Here is a 13,132-nt window from a genome sequence, read left to right as displayed (position 1 = left end):
CTCCCATCTCCAGCTGACATTAGATCAAGCCCATTACCTGCAGTACATACAGTACACTCACAGGAATCAGTTTATTTTTCACGGAGAGGACATGTGCAGGAACCTGTCTCTGTGACACTGATTGAGAGCTCAGAGCGTCACAGTACTACAGTATTCACATGCAATAGGTAACTACAGGACACAACACACAGACTTTCCACACATCACTTAACAAATACACAGTGACTTTCATCAGTGTGTGTTCAAGCCGCATGGCACACAGGTATAAAGATAGGGCCGTCCCCCTCCTCCTGCCCATTCATCTCTCCATCCCGCTTTCTTATCTCCATAACCTCTTCTCCATGCAGACATTAGATGGAGAGCAATATCTATACTCATTGCTCCACTCCTGCACATATAACCATCCATACCTCCCTGTCTGTCTGTCTCTCCTCCAACCAGAAATGAGATCTGAGCCCATTATCTACACTTTTTCCTCCATCCTTTCTATTCATCAATCTATCCATCCCTCCATGCTCGCTTTACCTCATTTTACCTCCCTTCTTCTTCCCTTCTCTGTCCCTGTTCCCTTCTCTCTCTGCCAGATATTATGTCTAGCCATTATCTACACTCATCCCGCTGCTCCAGGCCATCCATCTATCCTCTTTCACTTCCCTCTCAACCTCTATGTCTCTCACCTACAGATAGTCACCTATTATCTGCAACACTCCCTCCATCCATCCTTTCTATATCTGGACAGACCATCTTAACAGTCAGCTGTGTAATGGGGATGTAGCACAGTTTTAAAAAGGTGTGCAATCTATGACCTCCAAACAAGACACCAATTAAACTTCAGATATAAAAGTTGGTGTTTGTGTGTGTGTGTGTGTTTTGCATATATACAGCAATGTAAAGTAACTAAATACAGTACATTTACTCAAGAACTGCACTTAAGTACAATTTTGAGGTTCTTGGTATTTCCATTTTATGCGTTGTACTTTGGACTACTCCACTACATTTCAGAAAAAAATAATTGCATTTTTTTTACTAAATTACATATACTTGATAGCTGTAAGTATTGGTTATTTTTCCAGACTAAGACTTTACGTAAAAACTGAATGGTGAATTTAAAAAATACAACACATTGTTAGAGATTACTGTTCCACCAAAACGTTCTAACTAGGGTTTAATCCCGGGAAACGGGATTCCCCGGAAATCAAGACTATTTTTCCGATTCCTGGGAAAGGTTATGATGGGAAAAGGAAAATGAAATGAAATAAAAAAGGCAAGGCATGTGCGTCTATTGTTGTCATACGGTAACGTTGATTTTTGGTTAACTTCGAGCGATTATTCCCGTTTGCAGCCGCATACAAATCTCAACAGCAACAGAATGGATTTTGTTGAATAGAATGGTTTAGGAATCATTCAGTGGTTTACTTTAGCACATTCTGTTAGTTTGTATAATGGAGTTCTGTAAAATACTGGTTCTATTCGGGTTGCCTTGATTTTCAGAAGACAAGTCGCAGACAATCACCTGGCGTTTCATAATTAGCGCTGCAGCAGATGTCACGCACGCAGCTCACTTGATCACACAGCAGAATGGATCATTGCAAACTGTGTTGATGATGGACATAAACTGCGTTATTTTGTCCAAATAATAATACAAATATATAAAAAATGACAGTTTGGGATTTGGGAATGCATATTTGATTTTTATACATTACATGGGCTGAAAAGATAAATAAATAATGGATCGTCTTTTCCCGGGATCTGATTCATCTAATTTTTGGGGAAAACATTAAACCCATTAAACTCACATGGTTTTTCCATGTAAACCCCCAAAAGGTAAAATTATTTAATACTTTACAAAACAAAGCAAATATAATTTCCAGAAATGCTTAGATTTACCCTAGATTTAGGCTTTGTAGGGGCCTGACCCCTAGGTTGGGAGTCACTGGACTAAACTCGCTGACTGTATATAAAGTAGTTTAAACTAGCTTCATGTCAGGCAGCGATAGCGGTAAAATACTGCGTACACATTGATGCATCAGTATTAACAACCTAATATATTGTCATATATAACAATATATCAGTCGCAGGGACAGAACAAGTAGTTTTACTTTGAAAATGAGGTACATTTGGCTGATAATACTTAAAAACTACTAACTACGTGACTACTTACAAAGTTCGTGCTTGCAAATGCATTACCATCAAAATAAAAATTTAACTTTAACAAAAAATAAATAAATAATTGAATTAATAAACAAAGGAGCTGTTCATTGTGATGGATGTTCATATTAAGAAACTTTAAAGTCTTTGCAGGGTTGACTTTAATTGCATCCTGAGATTAAATGAAACCAGTGGCCGCATGAAAGCTCCAAAATCTATTTAAAAATGTATGACATGTTTAGGAAAACGGAGTAGTGTAATGTAAAATGTACATAATCTGTAGTCCATTGGCTAAAACCTGTTTGTACAATTACTTGAGTACTGTGAGCATTTTGCAAGTTTACTTTGGATGTAAAGTCTCAACTGGTAAAGTAAATAGGGTACCAGTTGTAACCGGGTAGATCCAATGTTTTCCTGCAAACACAAATTGAAGGTAAACTGAGTCTTGCTTGTTTCATGCTTCATTGCAACTCCCCGTATATCTCTCCTTTGCCCTCCTCTCCTGCTCTGCAGCTTGGGTTGTCTGCCTTTTATTCCCTCACCAATGCCATGTATCTCCTTTATTCCTTCCCTGTGCCCTTCTCCCTCCATCCTCACATATTGACTTTGCCCTCTCACCTTTCTTTTCCCGTCCACCTAATCTTCTTTCTCTTTTGACCCTGCTGCACGCATCCATCTCGTTCTTTCATTCTGCATGTCCATCAATCTTGTTGCTTGCCTTCTTTCTCTCCTCTCGTCTGAAACCTTTCATCCTCCTCGCTCCTCTACTACATTCATCTGCTTCATTCTCCCAGCAATGACTCTGCCCTCATCCTTGAAGTCTATCCCACTTCCTGTTTTCCTCAATCTCCTTTTCTCCTCCAGGTCTCATCTGAGTTTGACAAGCCACTTCTCTGCTTGCTCTGCTGCTCTCTTTCTTATCTCTTGTTCCCCCTCCTCCTCCTCCCCCACCAATTCGTATTTCCTTACCACTATTGCTTTCATTCTTTAACTCCACTCCCTCCTCAGGTTACAGTTCGCAGTTTTGCTGCAGAAAAAAACAGGATTGTGGCCATATAAATCTGTTCTGTAGATATGCTCATGTAAGATATAAGTTCACATGCTTAATTAACACTTCGAATAGGAATACTTAATCGTAACATCCAGTGTGTCCTTTTGTTGCCTCTCATTATTTACCATACATACATACATACATATATATATATATATATATATATATATATATTTGTATTATATTTAACCCTATTACTTCATGTTTTGTATGGCTGTAACACATTAAATCAAATAAAAATATTCTAGATGTTTTGAGCATCATTTTATAGGTTTAAATAATCCAATCTTTATATGTTAGAAAATCTTAAGAGACCATGTTCATGTTTTCACCTACTGCAACGCATTCTCATGAACAAGTTTTTATGATATCGTACGAAATTATATAGCAACCGTCGACCGGTAACACATGTACTGAGCAATTCATACATGCACGTACAAATCAACAAAATGGGGCATTTGTCATTGACTTCCAAAACGACCGTTATGACCTCTGCGAAAGTTAGACACTTTGTACAGTCATCCTGTGCCCCCGACCTCCTCCCTGAGGTTTTGCAGCCCTTTAACTACATTTCAGTACTTTTACTTTTTTCTTCGGAGAGAGAACAGAGATTATTTGCACCGCCACACAAGGTCACCTGCCAGGAAAACGCATATAAACAAAGAAATTCCATTGTTTTTTGAGAACACAGATAAATATGGTACTCACACAAAACACAAATGTTCTTTAAACAAACAAACTGTACATTAACACACAGTCACCTACATGCATGCACACATAAACACACACTCTCTTTCTCTCAGTTGTTTTTTATCCATCTTGTAAATGTAAGAAAATGAATTATATGCTACCCATCAAAACATTAAAGTAAATAATCTTATACATTTAATATCTGTGCTATACATCTTACCAACACGTTGAAATCTGTTAAATGGTGAAACTTATGGAAGCAAATAAGAGACACAAGTCTTTGAATTTTAACAGCCACTGAATACTTAATATTGAAATATTGAATTTATTTGTTCTGAATTCACCTTTGAAATTATTTTACTTCAGGAACCATATATCTGAATTGATTTGTTCTGAAGTCACCCCTTTGAAATTTAAATTTGAAAATTCTTGGTTTCTATTTTAAAAACCTGAATTTCAATACGTATTTTTCAATGGTCACAAATTCAGATACAAAAAAAATCAACTTGCAGAATTTCAGCTAAAATAGATTCAAGTTGATCAAATTCGATTGCTAATTTTTTTTGTTGAAAAAGTGCAATATCAGTCAAATTCGATTGCTGAAATTCAGATTGAAAAATTCAAATTAAATATTCACACAGTAACATCCGGGCTACCCAGGCTAGGAGAAGCAATTGAGCCTGCATACAATTAAACCGACGTCTGGCCTATCAGAACACGGCCTATCAGAACACGGCCTATCAGAACACGGCCTCTCTTCTTGGTCGGCATGGATATTGAAGCTGTAAACCGTTGTAAACATGACTGCCAGAAGAAACAACGGTGCTCTGGTAAGTTTGCTGTTTATGTACAACCAAACTCAGGGCTCGACAGAAGTATGTTGTAGCTAAATATGTTCTGAACAAATAGCTACGGTTTGAGTGACTCGTGTCTCTGTGTAGGTAGCTAAGTCTGCGGGACAACACGTTTTAGCTAGCTAGCTTACGTTAGAGCTCAACTTTTTAACGGCTGAAATCTACATTCAAGTTTCTAAAAACAAGTTTGAGATGAATCGTGAATCTATTTTATCTGAAATTCTGCAAGTTGATTTTTTTTTTGTATCTGACTTTGTGACCATTTAAAAATATGTATCAAAATTCAGGTTTTTAAAATGGAAAGCAAGAATTTTCAAATTTAAATTTCAAAGAGGAATTCAGAACAAATCAATTTAGATACACGATTTAGTATTCAGAGTATTCAGTGGCTGTTAAAATTCAAAGACTTTTGTCTTTTATTTGCTTCCATAGAAACTAGAAATCAGCAGGAAGCTGAGGTTTACTTTAAGGTACTTTTACAGATATAGTGTCTTACTTTAAACAGTGAGCTGACGACTGTTCAGACAACATTCTTTCATTCTATTAGGATTTGACTGCTGTGATGTGATTTACATGGATGCAGCAGCCCAATACAGTACTATCAGGGCCCTTGGCGCTGTACAGGTGACAGTTTTAGAGCACATCATTGCATCCCCTTGTGAAAAGCGAATACGTTGCCTCTTGTTTTCTGATGAAACCCTATCTCACAAACTACATTTATACATGTCATCGCGTTTAAAATTCATAACGACAGTATACTATATTTGATAAAAGGATATGATTAGCACCAGTCACATTTTTTTATGCACCCGGCTGGGTCTTAAATTGGACACACATGTATTGAGTAATGTACTTGTTTCTCATAATGTTAAGCATGGTCACACACACTAGGTGGTCCACAACATAATAAATTACCATATTATTTAACATAAGCAAACACAACCTTTACAGTATGCTCTGTGTACTATAAATAAATAGACCACATACTTTGCGTCAGTGTAATTGTGTGCACAGACTTTTGTCATGCATGATTGTTTTGTTTTGAAGAAATGCAAGAAAGATTACAAAAAGTTTGGATATGTAAATCTGAAAAAAGATCTGACATACAGAAAACGCATTTTCCATGCTTTCAAAATGTTTTAGATTACAAATAAGTCACTTTTTATTGCAAATACTGCAGCTACTTCTCTTGTATTTTTTTAGCACTTGCTGTAAATTCCTTATAGCTGAGTGTCAATGTGTATTGTGTCTTAAACCCTGTGCATTCGGGGATGGATATCATCCCCTATCATGACCCCCAACAGCAAAAAGCAATTATAGGAAGTTGATGGATGGATCTTTAACATGTTTGGATCTCTGCGCTGGACAGGGGTAAAACGGTACAAACTGTTAGCTCTCAAAGTGAGAAACGTAAAGAAAGATTTCTGGGGACAATGAGCAGGTGGCTTTGCCCTAGTAGTGCCAGAAGGGCCCTTCTACAATTTCCCTTTGCTTTAAATATTTGCTTCTTCTTTTTTTTTCTTTTTTTTAACGCACAAAACAATTTTTTTTGTAGTACCTTTGGAATGTAAGAGGCCTTGACCATATTGCAAAAAGCTTTTCTCTTCTTCTTAAAGTTCTACTACTTTAATCTTCGTATTTCTCTGTCGCACTGCTGCCTGATCTAATCACCCATATTTACTATTTTTCTCGTCTCCAGTTCCCCAAGATAAAATGAAAGTTAAGTGTTATGTGTTGTTTTTTTTCACTCAATGGGACAAAACTAAGTACTTGGACATTGCAATGCAAGTGATTAGGTGATTACTGTGTGCATACGGCTGTGTGTGCACGTGTACTCATGTGTATGTGTATTGTGTGTCCCATCAAACTGAGTCGAGATGGCAGATAGCAGCTGGCAGGATTGACTGTGATGAACGAACCCACACACACAAGGCAGGGTTGGATTGCAACGCACAAAATTGGTTGCAACAAGCAAATACCACTTAACAACACAGTTGGTAGATTTCAAATCCATTTAGAGATGGAGTGAGGTAGAATATACTGTAAATTACACCGATAGCAGATATAAATAAGAAAAATAAATATTAGAAATACTGCTAATGCCTACACATCCGCCATACAGTTAAATGATGCTTGAAAAGGATATTATTTAGGTCTGAAAACCCTAATGATCATTTTTGTTTCAATAATTGCAATGCAGAAAGTCATAGTAGAGAGAGAGAGAGAGAGGGGTGTAGACATGTGGTTGTGGGGTCAGACAACTGCAGTCAGTAAAAACAATTGCACTTAAGATTAGTTTCATGCTTTAAGTTGGTAAGATTGTTTCAGATTTTGTCACGCCCACACAAATTTTGTTTATTCACATGCACTGCTCAATCATGTAAATGCATACAAAATCAGTCAAAGTTTACAATACCCTACATACGTAAGTAACAGTACTTCCTTTTCTGTGCATTCACAGATTCCACTCAGCATGTGTTGAAACTGGCAGCTGCATAATGTTTGGTGAACCCCAGTTGGATTTGACTCTATTTTTATTATTCTGCTGTTATTCTTTGTTGTATTCTACTTCTGCAACAGCCAAACTAATTATCTCTAAGGCTACATTAAATATTTATCTCATGTGTGACAATTATTCACCATTAACATGATGTACATATGTGTTGGAGGGGAGGCAAGAGAGTAACAGAAGAATGGTGTAAGGATGACAGAAAAGGTAAAATATGCAGCAATAAAAGGAGTTTTCTTTTTTTTCTTAGAATGACATGGAGATGAATTGCTGGCACCAAGCCAGACTATCTCTGCCAGCTCTGTATCTCTATAGCTTCTCAGAGTGCTATAGACAAGGTCAGAGAAAATGGGTGAACTCCCCTTTAATACTTGGTACATTAGGGGGAATTAGAGCTAATACAAGGACAAGAACATCGGTTATCCTTTTCTCTCCTCTTTTCCTCTACCCTTTGTTCCCATTTTTTCTGGTTTTTACCTTTCTAGTCTTCCACTTTAGAAGCCGAAACATCTTACTCACACCTCTCCTTCTTTTGCAGTCTTTATGGATGACCGATGCACAGTATGCTCTCCCCTCAGTGTGTTAACGCTTAGTTATCCGTGTGCGCCTGAGGATGCCAAGACAGCTAACAGCAGCAGGCTAAGAATAGTTTTGACTTGTCTTCTCCCTCTTTCTCCACTCTGCTCCACAGAGTCTTCTATCCATTTTCAATCTATAGTCAAATTAATCATTTGAAAAGCAACATACATACTGTACTTATGGCACAGTCTCCACTCATGAAAGCAAGCCTTCATATGTATGTGAATAAAAGGTTTTGCTTTTGTGTGTTTTGCCTTGGGCTGTTTGTTAGTGAGCTGGGCCTGCTGTCATGTGTGTGTAAAAATGGACTGTACTTATATATTCTAGTCTCTTCAAAGCGCTTTTACATTGTACAGGAACCATTCACACAGTGGGAACGAGGTTGCCGCACAAGGAGCCAACATTCAGTGTGTTTTCAGTGTCAGTCGTCCACGGACACTTTGACGTGGGACTGCAGGGCAAGGGATTGAACCACCAACCTTCGGATTGGCAGGCAACCGCTCTTCCACTGATCTACAGCCGCCCTGGATATGTGTGTGTGTGTGTGTGTGTGTGTGTGTGTGTGTGTGTGTGTGTGAGTAGATGTTATCAAGGCTTCACACTAAATAAGTGTAGAAAGAAATCAGGAGCACAAAAGAAAAAAAGGTCTCTCTTTCACCACCACTTACCTTTTCCCCTCTCCAATTTTCTCTTTCCCTTATGTTTTTCCCTCCCTGTCTCCCTCTATCCTGAAATCCGTACATCTTTTCTCTCTTCCTTCCTCTCCCCCCTTTCTCTATCTGTCTTAAAACACACATGACACTGTGCCAGATTTTGCCCTTTGATCCTGGAGGCTGTTGAGCATTTTTTGTCACGCTTTTCTCTTGTTATTCCAGCTTGAGAATCACATCTAATAAACACAAGCACACAGAGCAGGCACTACATATCCACACACTGACTGCAAGTGTGTGTGTGTGTGTGTGTGTGGTGTGTGTGTGTGTGTGTGTGTGTGTGTGTGTGTGTGTGTGTGTGTGTGTGTGTGTGTGTGTGTGTGTGTGTGTGTGTGTGTGTGTAAGTGCATGCTTACAGTTCTTTTAATATTCTCTTTTATTCTCTCTCTTCTGCTTTCATGTCAAGAGGCTGTCAGTTTGTGCATCATAAGTCTCTGTTTTTATCTGCTTTCCCTGCTCTTCCCCATTCCCCCTCTCTTTCTGTCTGTCTCTTATATGTCCTCTTGAATAGATGTACTGGTATTTGAGTCAAATAACACATTTACATGAATTTTGCTCTGGCAAAGGAAAAAACAGAAGTTAAAGGATCAGTCCATCTAAACACTCAAAAAACATATTTCCCCATAGTGATATCCCACTGTGGATATAGTTTTGGTTTTATTGACTGAGGATTTGACATATCTGTTCTTGTGACCCCAATTCAACAGAGGTGAATGGAAATTGGTGTGTGGTGCTGAAAATATTGAAAAGTGACAAACTCAGCGCCTGTCCAAAAAAAATGTCCTGGTTACTCTGGAAAATCCACAGCATTCACTATCAACAGTTTTCTGCAGGACTTTCTTATAGTGTAGACGTAGTTCTTCTTAAATGTGTCACCAGTTCAGTTAAGTCAACATTAGTTGTATAGTCTAAACATTTGTCCCACGGGGCTTTACAATGTGTACAGCATAAGGCTTCTATCCTTAGAGGGATACGGAAACTGAGCACTTGACAACACACACTCACACATGCAAAAGAAATCACAAGTTTTTTTTCATGGACGTCATTGTGATTATTTTTTTTTGCATTTTTTTATTTGCATTGCATGAATTTCCTTGGTAAATGTGACAAATTAAGCATCCTATTGCGACGTCAAAGGTAAAAGAACCCGACTAAAAAGCTAGCCACACTACTAGCCCTTTGAGACTGTAATTCCCTTACATAAACTCATACTATTGGGATAAAAAGTAAATCTGCATGTGGAAATGTGCATTCTATTTAATTTTGCTTTTCTGTTGATATGCTTGCTATTCAAACTGTGTTGTATTTGCTTTTATCTATCAAAAGGCGTTTTTTTATGCTGTCAGTTTGAACCAATTAAGAAGGTAATTTTGTAGTACTAATGACACAGGAAGACATTTTTACCAGATACCTGTGATTGGAAACATCCAGAAAGGCCCTGCTTATCTGGTACAGTATAGTGTTAAACTTCACTGTGGATTTCTGCCTTTTTCAATCATGAGCCATTACTTCGAATCTTTTGGTGGTGTGCTGTTTAGTGAGCTAAAATATGTCTTGAGGTTTTACTCAAATGTTAAGTAAATAACTGTCAAGTCTTCATTAAAATCTAAATGAGCCCATGATCACTCTTTCACCAGCAATGTTACATGTTTAGTTGGTCACAAAATAAGTTAACTAACTAACTCCAACACTCTAACGGTGCATATTACAACAACATTGCTGGCATGAAAGTAAAAGACATGGGTGACTATAGAAATCCAAAGTCACTTTCAGATCTCTTTATGACAACCCCCTGCCAGTGGTAAAAGGTCAGCATTGAGGGACACTGTAAATACACTGCTGATTGGCCCCATGGTGGTGTGATAATCAGCCAAAATGTTCAAAATGGGGCTTGAATTTAAGACTCACTGATGAATGTGTGCTTCTCCTGATGTGAAGGCTGCTGGCAATGGAGCATGGAGAAAATAATTAGCTTTTAGTGAGATTCTGACATGTGGAACAAACAGCTTGACAATTGCATGGTGTTAATGGAGGGATGCACTGAGAAGCATGCACTTGTGATAGGATATGACAGGAAATAAGCAGACCTGTATTTTGAGTAATCTTTCACATATTTTATGTCAGCAAGTTCAAAGTTGTTATACTATATCTATGATGTCAAGAATAGAAGCAAATATGACTTTGATTGTCAAACATTTGTGAGAATGTATTATTTTAGTTAGAAATGTGTGATACTTAAGGTTAAGGCTAACAATCACTCCCTGGTTGGTTTAATTTCAAAAAGGGTTACAAAAACTAAATGAGGGGTATTTAAATGCAATCATTTCAAATTCAAATACAGCTCTACCTAGATCTTGAGGAGCATACTTTTAAATGCATAGCTGACATGCAGGGTTTTATTTTAATATTGCCGCTCTGTTAATTAAAAAATAAGATAACAGTACTGAAAATTAGATACTTATACATTAATTGTTGGTAATAGGAGTTGAGCTGGGATTTTTCTACTATTTTTCTAGATTTATCAAAGAAGCGGGACAAAGTAAGTTATGAATTTACAAACAACAACACAGACAAACACATGTACCTCAAAATTGTAAAGGCATAGCATGTGTTCACACTCACAGCAGTGTTTACTGGCATTCAAACAGCAGGGTGCAGAACTGTGTAATAATCCCTACTTATAACACATGAACACACACACACACACACACACACACACACACACACACACACACACACACCTCCAGATGAGTTGTGTGCATTTTAACAACTCGATTGTTACACTTCCATACTTGGATATTCTTCTGAGATTCACAGAGATGGTTTCAGTCTAACACACACACACACACACACACACACACACACACACACACACACAGAGAAACAGGCACAGTGGGCTGAAAGTTTAAATGGAAAGCATTTACAGTGCTGAGAGCATTACAATTGCACATGGTTTTTTAACAACACGCCACATTCTGAATCCGTGGAGAGTTACAAAGCCTGTATGTCTCCCTTCAGAAATGTATCCGTAGCTCTGACTTTGGTTTTAACCAAATTACTTTCTGTCAGGGTACATCATTTCTGTTTCAGTTAGTATTTTTGCAAAAAAAAGACAAAACAGGTAACATACATGGTGGAAAGAGGAGAAGAAAAGGGTAAAAGTTATAAGTCCAATCTTTAAAGCATCAATGAGGATTACTGTCCTCTTCCCATCGTGCTGAATTTCTGCCTCCATCTTCAGGCATCATCACAAAGTTTCACAGATGCAAACCACAACATATACCTTGAGAAGATGAAAAATTGTCAACCATTTTGCTGTACCATTTATGTATCCAGGTATTTGTGTCTTTTAAGATATATCTGGTTGCATTAGACCATTGCAGGCAATGTTGGCACTATTGGATTTAAAGGATAATTTGTTGAAGTCTAAAGCCTTAAAATGTAGGCTACATCTAAAGGGTTATTGGTCGCTATAATTCTTTCTCCTGGACGTAAAGAAATTCCTTCTTAAAGTATTTTGCATCAGTGTGATGAACATCCTAAATTATTGGCTTGGCCAAAAATAGACATTTCCCTCTTGTCACCTCCCTCTGTTTTAAAGTTGTTTTCCTTTGGATCAAAAAATAGAAAATATTAAAAATAATACTGCTTTATAATTAATTTATTTTTTAAATCTACCAAAAATAGAGGATGTAAGTTAAATTCAACCTATACATTACATTGGTTATAATGGATATAATGAATTTATTTTTATTTATTTCATTCAGCCACAAATGTTCTTTGTTGTAATAAAAATAATTTCAACAATAAAAAAGAAAATAGCATCTTACTTATCTGAACTAAAACTAACACGCGCACACACACACACACACACACACACACACACACACACACACACACACACAAGTCTTTATATCTGAGCTGCAGCAGTCTTTCAAGTCACATACAATATTTTATGTTCTGTCTGTAACATGATGGCAGAAAATAACCAACAGAAGAATTTTCTTTTTAAAAAGCACCTCCTTGTGTCTCAGTAATTGTGTCTCCATTGTCTGCTCTTTTTTCCCTCCCACTGCATGGCTATGGACTGTTCTTATATGTAAATGGGATTTTCAACGACCACTCAAAGTTCTTTTACATAGTACAGGAACTGTGGCTATGGCTGCCGTACAAGGTGCCACCTGCTCATCAGATAAAAACACGCACATTTACACTCTGATGGCGCAGCATCGGGAGCAACTCGGGGTTTTCAGTGTCTTGCCCAAGGACACTTCAACATGGGACTGCAGGGTTGAACTACCAACCTTCCGATTAGCATGCGACCACTCTACCACTGAGCCACGGCCGCTGTCTGTTCTCTTATTCCTTGTTATTCTCCTTATCCATCTGTCTCTGTCACCCTCTTCCTCCTCACCCTGTCCCAGAGTGTTGAGACTAGGATTGGGTATCGAGAACTGATTCCTACTTGGAATCAGTTCAAAAATTACGATTCCACTATAACTGTTTCTTTATTGGAATCGTTTGGAATCGTGTAGAGGATTTGGTTTCAAATCTTCTCATCACTTCCCAATTTAGTATGCGCAAGTTTTGG

General features: G+C 37.8%; 1 long non-coding RNA gene across 1 annotated transcript in view; it reads right to left on the bottom strand.

The window, feature by feature from the left end:
- The window catches only part of LOC116688964 (uncharacterized), a 17,295-nt gene extending 4,163 nt beyond the window's left edge, over nucleotides 1-13,132 (bottom strand). The window contains exons 1-2 of the long non-coding RNA XR_004331899.1: nucleotides 12,977-13,132; nucleotides 9,742-9,746 (exon numbers count right to left, since the gene is read on the bottom strand). This is a non-coding gene — a long non-coding RNA (uncharacterized LOC116688964). The remainder of the gene's footprint in view (nucleotides 1-9,741; nucleotides 9,747-12,976) is intronic.

Source organism: Etheostoma spectabile, chromosome 1 (assembly GCF_008692095.1).
Source record: "Etheostoma spectabile isolate EspeVRDwgs_2016 chromosome 1, UIUC_Espe_1.0, whole genome shotgun sequence".
In the NCBI taxonomy this organism is placed as follows: domain Eukaryota; kingdom Metazoa; phylum Chordata; class Actinopteri; order Perciformes; family Percidae; genus Etheostoma; species Etheostoma spectabile.
The sequence above is the reverse complement of the archived record's forward strand: the minus strand, read 5'-3'. Positions and strand labels throughout refer to the sequence as shown.